The following is a 12289-nucleotide window of genomic DNA, read 5'->3' on the forward strand; positions in this document are numbered from 1 at the left end:
TTGCGAGACGGAGTTTTCCATCTGTAAGTTCTTTTTTTACTCTGTCAAATAATTGTTGTAGTTCGGGAGTCCATGTAAAGTCTATTGTATCCCGGAGTTGGAGATAGAAAGGTCTTAAAATAACTTGTAAATTGTAGATATATTTTGAGATGAAAGTGAGAAATCCAACATAAATTTAGTATTTTTTTTTGTTTTTGGGTGGTTGTAATTTTAAAAATACATCAATTTTACATTTCTCTGGATGTATGTGATTTTTTGAATTTGGTGTCCTATAAATTTAATTGAATCTAAGAAAAAGAAAAATTTATCTGGAGCGGCTTTGAGATTTTCATTTTTAAGAATTTCTTGGTAATGATCGAGTGTTTGATACATTGTGTCTGTTGTAGTGTCTGGTATGAAAATATCAAGATTTGTGATGATCTTATTTTTGCGAATTAGCAGTTTGAAGATGCTACTCATAAAAGATGAAAAAGCTGCTGAGCCAATTGAAATGCCATAAAATAAGCGTTTAAAGCAGTATTGTTGTCCTGCTGTAACAAAGTTTGTGCGTCTATTTGAAGGTTTATCTAGCGGCATCTGGTTGTACGCCCGGTTCATATCTGCTATAGAACAAATTGGCCTTTTAAAACGTGTTAGTATTATTTGGATTGGTTCGATAGGCCAACTACATTTTGTTTCATCATTCATTGTATTTAGTTGGCTAGCATCTAAAACGTTTTTTGTGATTCCCATTTTTTAAGAATAATTACTGGGTTAATTATAGTGTTTCCTGTTGTGAGTGAATCTGTGTTTACAGGTGCTATGATATCAAAATGTGTTAGAATATCCAGTAAGTGTTGTACTCGATCTTGCAATTGGAGAGGAATGCGTGTTGCTCTTTGTTTCTTAAATACCGCTGTTGCATTTAAAGGTACATTTTGTTCTACTTTGATTTCGCCTACATCGAATTAAGACGTAGTGTAGCCTTGTTTATTTTGTGTGAGAAGTGGTGCTAATTTTTCAAACTGTGGTTGTGTTAATTTTTTGTATTTGAAATTGAACATTTTAACTTAATCTCGGTCGGATTCTGTGAATTATGAGACGTCAAATGGTATATGAAGCCCCTTTGTTGTGATTTATATTCACGCTCTTGTTGTTTAGTGAGGTTTAGAATTTTGTGTTTCTGGTGTGCTGTGCGTAAGACAATTCGAGGTATAAGCTTCCATGAATTCTGTAAAATAATTAAAGCGATATTTTGTTGTTTGTAAATCGTTTAGTGAAACATCTTGTTGTGCATATCCAATTAGTCCTTTTGCCTGTGTTAGTGGGTGATTTAAACGATTTTGTATTATTATTTGGATAATTGATTGATAAGGGTATTCAATATTATTAATATCCATTATAGAGAAGAACATAATTTTACGAAGTGGTATAAATGCGAAGTCAGATGCACAAAGAATAGTCTCGTTTGCGTATTTGTTTTTACATTCATATGCTGTTAAAGAGTAAGTTAGAATTTTATGTTCAAAGGGGTGAAATTAGAGGTCCACCAACTACAGGAAATAATCGGGAATAGTATGGAGATGATTTTGTTGATGCATCATAAAATTTGAGTGATTTCTACTCGTGATAGTGTTTAATCTCTAGTGTATGAGATGAACATTTGATCGAGTCAACATATTTTTCTAGGAAAGGTGTTCCTAGTGTATTGAATTTCGTGTTTGATACGTGAAAGGTAAGTGTGAAAGAAGTTTTCCGAAGAGTCCTAGTTCCGGTTACATCTGGATAGATAATTGATTTCTCTGGATATATGTGATTGTTTTGAATTTGGTGTCCTAAAAACTTAACTGAATCTAAGAAAAAGAAGGATTTATCTGGAGCGGCTTTCAGATTTTCATTTTTAAGATTTTTTGGTAATGATCGAGTGTTTGTTACATTGTGTCTGTTGTTGTAGTGTCTATGTGTAAGTTCGGGAACTTCACTAGAACTAATTCAAATTTTTACACTCTGTGATTTGGGTTGTGGTGTTGTGAATCTTGAATAAGAAATTCATATTCTGAGAGTGCTTAGATTATTGCAGAGCGTTCTCGAAGAATGGTTGAGAGTCGGAGTTCAGTGGTGGAAAATAAACGAGAGTTTGCTGAGACTATTTCCATTTGTCCAAATTGATTCTTTTGGAGAAGTGCAGCTCCAATGCCATAGTTAGAGGCATCACATAAAAAATAAAAGGGTTTTTTTGAGTTAGGATTTGCGAGACGGAGTTTTCCATCTGTAAGTTCTTTTTTTACTCTGTCAAATAATTGTTGTAGTTTGGGAGTCCATGTAAAGTCTGTTGTATCCCGGAGTTGGAGATAGAAAGGTCTTAAAATAACTTGTAAATTGTAGATATATTTTGAGATGAAAGTGAGAAATCCAACATAATTTAGTATTTCTTTTTTGTTTTTGGGTGGTTGTAATATTAAAAATACATCAATTTTAGATTTCTCTGCATGTACGTGATTGTTTTGAACTTGGTGTCCTAAAAATTTAACTGAATCTAAGAAAAAGAAAGATTTATCTGGAGCGGCTTTGAAATTTTCATTTTTAAGAATTTTTTTGGTAATGATCGAGTGTTTGTTACATTGTGCCTGTTGTAGTGTCTGGTATGAAAATATCAAGATATGTGATGATTTTATTTTTGCGAATTAGTGGTTTGAAAATGCTACTCATAAAAGATGAAAAAGCTGCTGAGCCAATTGAAATGCCATAAAATAAGCGTTTAAAGCAGTATTGTTGTCCTGCTGTAACAAAGTTTGTGCGTCTATTGGATGGTTTATCTAGCGGCATCTGGTTGTACGCCCGGTTCATATCTGCTATAGAAAAAATTGGCCTTTTATTACGTGATAGTATTATTTGGATTGGTTCGATAGGCCAACTACATTTTGTTTCGTCATTCATTGTATTTAGTTGGCTAGCATCTAAAACGTTTTTTGTGATTCCCATTTTTTAAGGATAATTGTTGGGTTAATTATAGTATTTCCTGTAGTGAGTGAATCTCTGTTTACAGGTGCTATGATATCAAAATGTGTTAGAATATCGAGTAATTGTTGTACTCGATCTTGCAATTGGAGAGGAATGCGTGTTGCTCTTTGTTTCTTAAATACCGCTGTTGCATTTAAAGGTACATTTTGTTCTACTTTGATTTGACCTACATCGAATTAAGACGTAGTGTAGCCTTGTTCAATTTGTGTGAGAAGTCGTGCTTATTTTTCAAACTGTGGTTGTGTTAATTGTGTGTATTTGAAATTGAACATTTTGATTTAATCTCGGTCCGATTTTGTGAATTATGAGACGTCAAATGGTATATGAAACCTTTTTTGTTGTGATTTATATTCACGCTCTTGATGTTTAGTCAGGTTTAGAGTTTTTTTAAGTGTTTCTGATGTGCTGTGCGTAAGATAATTCGAGGTATAAGCTTCCATGAATTCTGTGACTTCATTAAAGCGATATTTTGTTGTTTGTAAATCGTTTAGTGAAACGTCTTGTTGTGCATATCCAATTAGTCCTTTTGCCTGTGTTAGTGGGTGATTTAAACGATTTTGTATTAGTATTTGGATAAATGATTGATAAGGGTATTCTATATTATTAATAGCCATTATAGAGAAGAACATAATTTTACGAAGTGGTATAAATGCGAAGTCAAATGCATAATGAATGGTCTCGTTTGCGTATTTGTTTTTACATTCATATGCTGTAAAAGAGTAAGTTAGAATTTTATGTTCAAAGGGTTGAAATTAGAGGTCCACCAATTACAGGAAATAACCGGGAATAGTATGGAGATGATTTTGTTGATGCATCATAAAATTTGAGTGATTTCTACTCGTGATAGTGTTTAATCTCTAGTGTATGAGATGAACATTTGATCGAGTCAACATATTTTTCTAGGAAAGGTGTTCCTAGCGCGTATTGAATTTCGTGTTTGATACGTGAAAGGTTAGTGTGAAAGAAGTTTTCCGAAGAGTCCTAGATCCTGTTACATCTGGATAGATAATAGATTTCTCTGGATGTATGTGATTGATTTGAATTTGGTGTCCTAAAAATTTAACTGAATCTAAGAAAAAGAAGGATTTATCTGGAGTAGCTTTTAGATTTTCATTTTTAAGAAGTTTTTGGTAATGATCGAGTGCTTGTTACATTGTGCCTGTTGTAGTGTCTGGTATGAAAATATCAAGATATGTGATGATCTTATTTTTGTAAATCAGTGGTTTGAAAATGCTACTCATGAAAGATGAAAAAGCTGCTGAGCCAATTGAAATGCCATAAAATAAGCGTTTAAAGCAGTATTGTTGTCCTGCTGTAACTTAGTCTGTGCGTCTATTTGATGGTTTATCTAGCGGCATCTGGTTTTACGCCCGGTTCGTAACTGCTATAGAAAAAATTGTCCCTTTAATACGTGTTAGTATTATTTCGATAGGTTCGATAGGCCAACTACATTTTGTTTCGTCATTCATTGTATTTAGTTGGCTAGCGTCTAAAACGTTTTTTGTGATTCCCCTTTTTAAGGATAATTACTGGGTTACTTATAGTGTTTCCTGTAGTGAGTGAATCTGTGTTTACAGGGGCTATGATATCAAAATGTGTTAGATTATCGAGTAAGTGTTGTACTTGATCTTGCAATTGGAGGGGAATGCGTGTTGCTCTTTGTTTCTTAAATACCGCTGTTGCTTTCAAAGGTACATTTTGTTCTACTTTGTTTTTACCTACATCGAATTAAGAATTGTGTGAGAAGTTGTGCTAATTTTTCAAACTGTGGTTGTGTTAGTTTTGTGTGTTTGAAATTGAACATTTTGACATAATCTTGGTCGGACTCCGTGAATTTTGAGACGTCAAATGGTGTATGAAACCTTTTTTGTTGTGATTTATCTTCACGCTCTTGTTGTTTAGTGAGGTTTAGAGTTTTTTAAATTGTTTCTGATGTGCCATGCGTGAGATAATTTGAGGTATAAGCATCCATGATTTCTGTGAGTTCATTAAAGCGATATTTTTTTGTTTGTTAATCGTTTAGTGAAACATCTTGTTGTGCATATCCAATTAGTCCTTTTGCATGTGTTAGTGGGTGATTTAAACGATTTTGTATCATTATTTGGATAATTGATTGATAAGGGTATTCAATATTATTAATATCCATTATAGAGAAGAACATAATTTTACGGAGTGGTATAAATGCGAAGTCAGATGCATAGAGAATAGTCTCGTTTCGGGATTTGTTTTTACATTCATATGCTGTTAAAGAGTAAGTTAGAATTTTATGTTCAAAGGGTTGAAATTAGAGGTTCACCAATAACAGGAAATAACCGTGAATAGTATGGAGATGATTTTGTTGATGCATCACAAAATTTGAGTGATTTCTACTCGTGATAGTGTTTAATCTCTAGTGTATGAGATGAACATCTGATCGAGTCAACATATTTTTCTAGGAAAGGTGTTCCTAGTGTATTGAATTTCGTCTTTGATACGTGAAAGGCAAGTGTGAAAGAAGTTTTCCGAAGAGTCCTAATTTCTAATACATCTGGATAGAGAATAAGCTTTAATGTTCCAATTGATGGTAGTTTAGAGTTATATGCTGCTGAGAGAACAAATATTGATGCTTTTAGTTGTAATTTGCGGTATTCTTTAATTTCATTCCAAGTTTCATTATTTAGTACACTCAGCGTGGCGCCCGAATCTAAAAAAAATCATTTTCTAAATGTGGTGGGGAAACTGTTTTCTTGTGATCAAGTGTTTGTTGTGTATAAACTGTTAGTGGTAATACCCAAATATTACTTTTACATCATGTAGACAGAATTTCTTCTTCTGTGAGAGTGTTACATTCCTCTTGGCAATTAAAAAATAAAATATTCATCTTGGGTATCCTGATTTAGTTCTACGAGTAAATCATTGGACTGTTGTTCTAAAAGTATTTCTTCTGAGACATTTTGTGTTTCAGCATTTTCTGTGTTAGACATTGTGTCGTCTGTTTGTTCTTGGTCTATGAGTGAGTTAATGTAGTTTCTTACATTGCGAAGTTGATTGAATGAAAATGGTCTTGGTGAAAGATTTCCATCTCTATTATAATAAGGTGATTTTGGTTTTGAGTTATTTGAATATGTGTAATTTGTGTTATAATTAGATTTATTTTGAGTATTAGAGGTTCTTGGGTATGTTGAACCGTTTCTACTCGGTGTTTTAAGATTACTACTACCGTAATATGGTTTTGAGTTTAAGTGTGAGGATTTATTTTGACTTCTGTGTCTTGAATAATCACGGCGGTGTCTACTATTGCTTCGAGAGCGATAAGAAAATGGTAGTGGTTTACCAGTCACATTGTTTGATGTGACTTGTTTGTTTGGAAGGTTTTGGTAACCTTTCTTGGCTTGATTAAAAATCTATTTCGGAAAATTGGGTTTATCAAGTGGTTTTGTATATCTTTTGTCATGGCAAATGGAAATGCTGTGTCCTGATCGTGAGTATATTTGCAAAATTTTAGGAAGAGTGGTTTCCTTTTGAAGTTTAAATCCTTTCAGTACTTTTGACGTACTATGTTGATCCCTTGTGCAATATCGTGTTTCTTCATATGTAGATCATCTACTGTGAGATGACAAAATATGAAGAAAAAGGTTATTTACTGATGATGAAAGATTGAGTTTGTGATAAGTTTATGTCTATCTATGTGTGTTCTTGTGATATCTTCTTTATTTATTTTTCCTACCAACTGTGCAAATGCAAGTTGTGGTTCCAATGCAGTTGATTTGTGGTTTGCAATTTTTTTAAGAGCCATTTTGTTGAATTGTGGATCAAGTGCTTTGACAAGTGCGTCATTCATTTGTGCATTACGCATATCCGGAGCGTTATTAAAGTATGCATTTCGAGTCATTTGTTCAACTCTAAGTGCTAGTGTCTTTATTTGTTCATGAGAAGTACGTGTTATGCTTTCTAATAATAGTTCGCTTGTGTTTGCGACTGTTGATTATCGAATGTCTTTTGAAATTCAGGGCAAAAGTCTTGCCAATTCTTTTTTTTATCTCGAGTGGTAAATGTGAATACATTGTTGTGCCGTGCTTATGAGGGCCGTTTGTATCATCGCAGTTCTTTTTAAAATCCAGGCTTCATAATATGGTGAATCAGTTTGCTCTGGTCCTGCAGTCATTACCATATTTGCTGTGATAGCATTTAAAAAATTTTCTGTTTTGTAAGTAGGATCAGTAGCATCAAACGGTCTCAAAGACTGTTGAATGGGTACTGAGCCTCCTAAATAAGGATAAATCATTTGCGTATTTTAGCGAACTACCGGTGACAGTGTTTGTGTAGACACCGCCTGTATATAATAAGGAGTTGGGGCGTTTGTTGGTTTTCGATTAATTTGTGAGTTAAGTTGTTTTACTAAATTTACTAATTGTTTTGTAGTAACTTGACTATTTTGATTACTTGTTGGTGTTGGTTGCGTTGAATTATTTAGTGTAATAGGTTCAATGTTAAATGTACACAATTTTGTCATTGTAGACGTGATAAGGTTGAGTTTAAATTTGGCGACATGGGTAGATTCAATGGATCTGAATTTTGTGTCAGTTCAACCGAATTCACATGTTCTCTGTGTTGGTGATTCTGATAGATATTTGTATTGTTAGAGGTATCATTAGCGACATCGTTGTTATTATTATTGTGATTATTATTTTGGCCATTATCGTCAAGATCAATTAGTGTGTTTGCTGTATGTGATGAAAAAATTGTTCCATTATCTAACAATGTAGAATTAAAATCTTTCTTGAAGTTTCGTTAATACAAGTGTCAGTTGGTTGTGCAAGGATTATGGTATCCATTTTTTCTATTGATGATGCTTCCAGAGAGGTATTTGTGTTTTCTCGAAGGTTTGTACATGTAAATGGTTCATTTTCTGCATTATAGTTTTTAATTTCAATATTATTGTAGTTAATGGATTTTTTTTGTATGATTTCCGACGGTACTTCTGTGATGTTTACAAAAGTTTTGTGGGAACACTTTTGGATCATAAATGTAAAGTAGTGTTTCTGGTAGTTTAGATATTAACTGTGGGTTGGCCTCAGTTATTAATTTTGTAGCTGGAAAATGTCTCGTACGAGACTTCTCCAGAATCTGTGTATGTAGCAAGATAGAAGTGTAAGAGAATCGAAAATCTCTTCTTCCTGTAAAATTACGTCTTTTACAGAACTTACGTATGTTTTAAGACGATGAGTGAAACCTTCTTTTTTTGTCGAGCGATTTTGTGTACGCTCTCTTTTCGTGATTGTTGAGCGGCAGTATTAAGTGTGGAAGCGAGACGTTTAAGAAATTCAAAAGAAGATTGTCAAAATACATCTGTTCTATCCAAGGGTTGTATTTCTGACCAAACTCCGCTAAGGAGTTCAAATAGTGTGTCTAACAGTGGATTAAAAAATGCCATATATAAAAGAATTATATGTGTCCGTGAGGGGATCGCAGATAAACAAAATCGAGCCTTTTGTGAGTTGAGCTCCATAAATTTCAATTAGATATGAGAGAAATGCAGTACGTGAGACTTGTGAAGCTTTATCTGGTAACGAAAGGAGAGGCTGTTTCTCTGCTCCAAAATAGTGATATTTGTGTTGTTTTGCTACGTTGAGAAGTAGATTTAATTCATCTTGGTGTTGATAGTGTTTAGCTTCAAAGGGTAAAATGTCACGTTGAAGACGCATGTTCTGTTGTGTAAGAACAGCTAATTGTAGTTCGTCAGAATGTGTGTTTGTATTAGAGGAAGTATGAAAAGTATAGTGGTTCATTTTTCCAGTATATTTTTTGTTTTTGTTGTGCTTGTGTTCCACTTTTTCTAAGTTTTAAATGGAGAAAACCCAAAAGATTTTATAAACTATTTCTCAGTTTCTTTCTCAAGAGAGAATAGTGTGTTTTCTGTCAGCTCTTTTTACGGTTAGAGTTTGTTAACTCTCTGGTCGCACCAGTTAAGGCAGACCCAAGGTGGGCTCCTTTTACAGCCTTAAAGTATCAAGAGCAAAGTAGGCTTACCTATATCTCTCAGACTAACCGACTCGGTAAAACACTGAATGTGTACTTCAATTATAACGATGTATAATAGAGTTAACACCGGAGTCAGAGGTATACACGTCGTGCAAAAACTCTAACAGACTGGCTATAGTTAGTAGAGTTCTCTCTATGTAAAAGAAAATAGTGTCTTCTCAGTCTCTGATTGGATAGAGGTGTACATCCAGTATTTCTTTTGCTACAGTTATATGCCTCCTTAAGAGGCAGGCACCGCTGTTACGTTTTTTGTTTTTGTGAACAATTGGCAAATTTTATAGAATCGCCGGTTATTGTGATTGTTTTTGCAGTCTTGTCAATTCGTCGGATTACTAAAAGATATCATCGGTACATTGTTAAGGCAAATTTACAATTTTTTTTTGAAATTATGACTAAAGGTTTTAACAGATCGGAAAGTGCTGGTTTTCACGGAGTATTGATGCTTTTGTCTTCATTTTCCCTTTTTTCATTTTGAAGTTTTTTTGGATGTAAAAATAAATCAAAGCAAATTTTTTTGTTGAAAATGGTAACCATCCACCACTAGTAACATCTTCAGCGCAGTGAATTAATACTCAGTCAATCGCAGTACATATATAACCTTTTGTTCATACGTTAATCAATCGTACCACGATTGAGTACATCAGTGACAGGTCCTAGCAACCTTGAGCTTGGACAATACACTGGCAGCGAACTGCCTAATCGCAGTCTGCCTTAACAAGAGTAATAAACGGTTTGTCACTGAATCTCTTTTACTTAAAGCTAACACCTTATTGAAGCGTCTCATCTAGCGATAAGGATATACGTACAACATGGCGCAGTCAGATAAAATAGGACGCACAGCGCTCGGCCTCGAACCCTTCTGGGATAAACCCAGTAGCAATCCACCAATCTCATGGGAGAAATGGAGGAGCCAGCTCAAAATGGCCCTCGTTGCCAAAACCAACATAGAACTGGACGAACTACTCCAAGAGAGACCGACTACAGTCATATACCCCCCAGAACCAGTGGAGGAACAACCCGTCCAAAACCCGACACAGACAATGGAACGAGAACGACTAACAAGGTACAACCAGGCGATAGCCAAATGGAAGAACGAATGCAACTACATCGACCGAATAGGAGTCTTATGCGGCGATAAGCCATGGGACGTGGCAGACAGAAAAGCCAAATCACTAATCTACCTCAGCCTCGGAATTGAAGGACGAAAAATGCACGCAAGAAAATTCCCCCACACAAACGTAGAATCAAAAACCACAATGGAGCTGTGGGAAGAATTGGAACAAACATTCATCCGCCCAAGAAACGTCACCTTTGATAGATACTTACTCCTGACACGTAAACAACAAAGAGGTGAAACGATGGAACAATTTCACTCGGCACTCAGATCACTAGCCGAGCACTGTCAACTAGGGGAGTTAGAAGACGAACTACTGAGGGACATATTTACCGCAAATATGATAGACCAAGAAATCCAAAAGGAACTCTTGAAAACAACCTTAACCCCCGAAAAAGCCTTAGAATTAGCAGTAAGCATCGAATTAGGCATAAGAAGCCAATTAGCCATTCAGGCAAGACAGCCATCGGATACACCGACAAACCCCTTCATTGGACGAGAAGAACAAGTCATGGAAATTTCCAGCTCACGCTACCGCGGATCTAACAGACCCCTGTCAACGTTCAGAGGCACAACAAGAGGAATAACCAGAGGGATTGGCAGAGTGTCGAGCAATAACAACAACAACAGAGCACCTACACACAACTGCAGAAATTGCGGACAACCATGGGACGCGAACCACCGAACGAAATGCCAAGCAATAGGCCAAACATGCCGTCGATGCAATAAGCAAAATCACTTTGCGAAGGTGTGTAGATCGAACCTGAACAGACAACAAACTAGTAGATCGGTGAACGAGATAGACAATCAAAACCTTGACCAACCATCACAAGGCATACATATGATTACACACATCCCGGACACCCAGTCAACATACGACGACTCCGCAGACGAATATACAGTAAACATGATGGAAACGCCCGACGATTCCACGACACCATCCAAGCTACACATACAGTACGGGCACAGCGAATACTGGGTAATGGTCGACTCAGGGAGCTCCACTAGTATCGTAACTGAACAGATGGCGAAAGACATAGAGGCCAGAGACAGCAACACATGGTGGAGCAGAACAACAAACCCAGTACAATTGAAGAGCTACACGGACACCCCCATAAAGAATCTAGGGACACTCTACTGTGACATCGAGTGCAACGGCTGGAAAGCAGGACGCGCGGACATCATAGTCGTACCAAACAAACATCGAGCTATCATAGGAAGGGACATGTTCAAACCACTCGGGATCCAACTAACACAACACGAATCACCAACATCTACAGGTAAGAACATCAACTCAATAGACACACCCCAAACCCCTACAATCAAAGCCGAAATAGCAATGAAATACAAAAAGTTAACATCAAGGATAGGACGCTCCCTACACCATAAGGTAAAATCACAATTTAAAACAAACTTTACACCGGTCCACCAAAAGGGAAGACGCGTACCACTACACCTCGAGAAACAAGTTGAAGAAGAACTAAAAAACTTACAGAACAACGGACACATAACAAAACTAGACAAATGCAGCGATGAATTTTTTATATCACCAATAGTCATCACAGTGAAGAAGGACAAATCAATAAAATTAGCGATGGACTCAAAAACAATCAACAAAGCAATTCACAAAAACAAATATCAAATGCATAACATCGACTGCCTGATGGACAGCATAGCACAAACAATCACTCAATCGTCCGACGAAGGACAAGTCCTATTCTCAACAATAGACTTAAGATACGCATACAGCCAGTTACCACTAGATGAAGATACAGCAAAACAATGCAATTTCAATATCATAGGCGGCAAAGCCACAGGAACATATCGATTCAATACTGGATTTTACGGACTCACAGACATGCCAGCAGAATTCCAAAAAGCAATAGACAAAACTCTATATAATCTAACAAACACATTCAGTTTCCTAGACGACATCATCATAGTTACTGGAGGCGGCATACAAAACCATAAAGAAAAACTATTCAAATGTTTAGACAGACTAAACGAAGAAAATCTAGCAATCAATCTCAACAAATGCCACTTCGCAAAAGATAAGATAACGTGGCTAGGTTACGAAATAGACAAAAAAGGTATCAAACCAATCGTCTCCAAGACACAAGCTATACTAAACCTAAAGCCACCCACGTCCCACAA

The sequence above is a fragment of the Convolutriloba macropyga genome, chromosome 12 (assembly GCF_964194025.1).
Source record: "Convolutriloba macropyga chromosome 12, txConMacr16.3, whole genome shotgun sequence".
Classification (NCBI taxonomy): Eukaryota; Metazoa; Xenacoelomorpha; order Acoela; family Convolutidae; genus Convolutriloba; species Convolutriloba macropyga.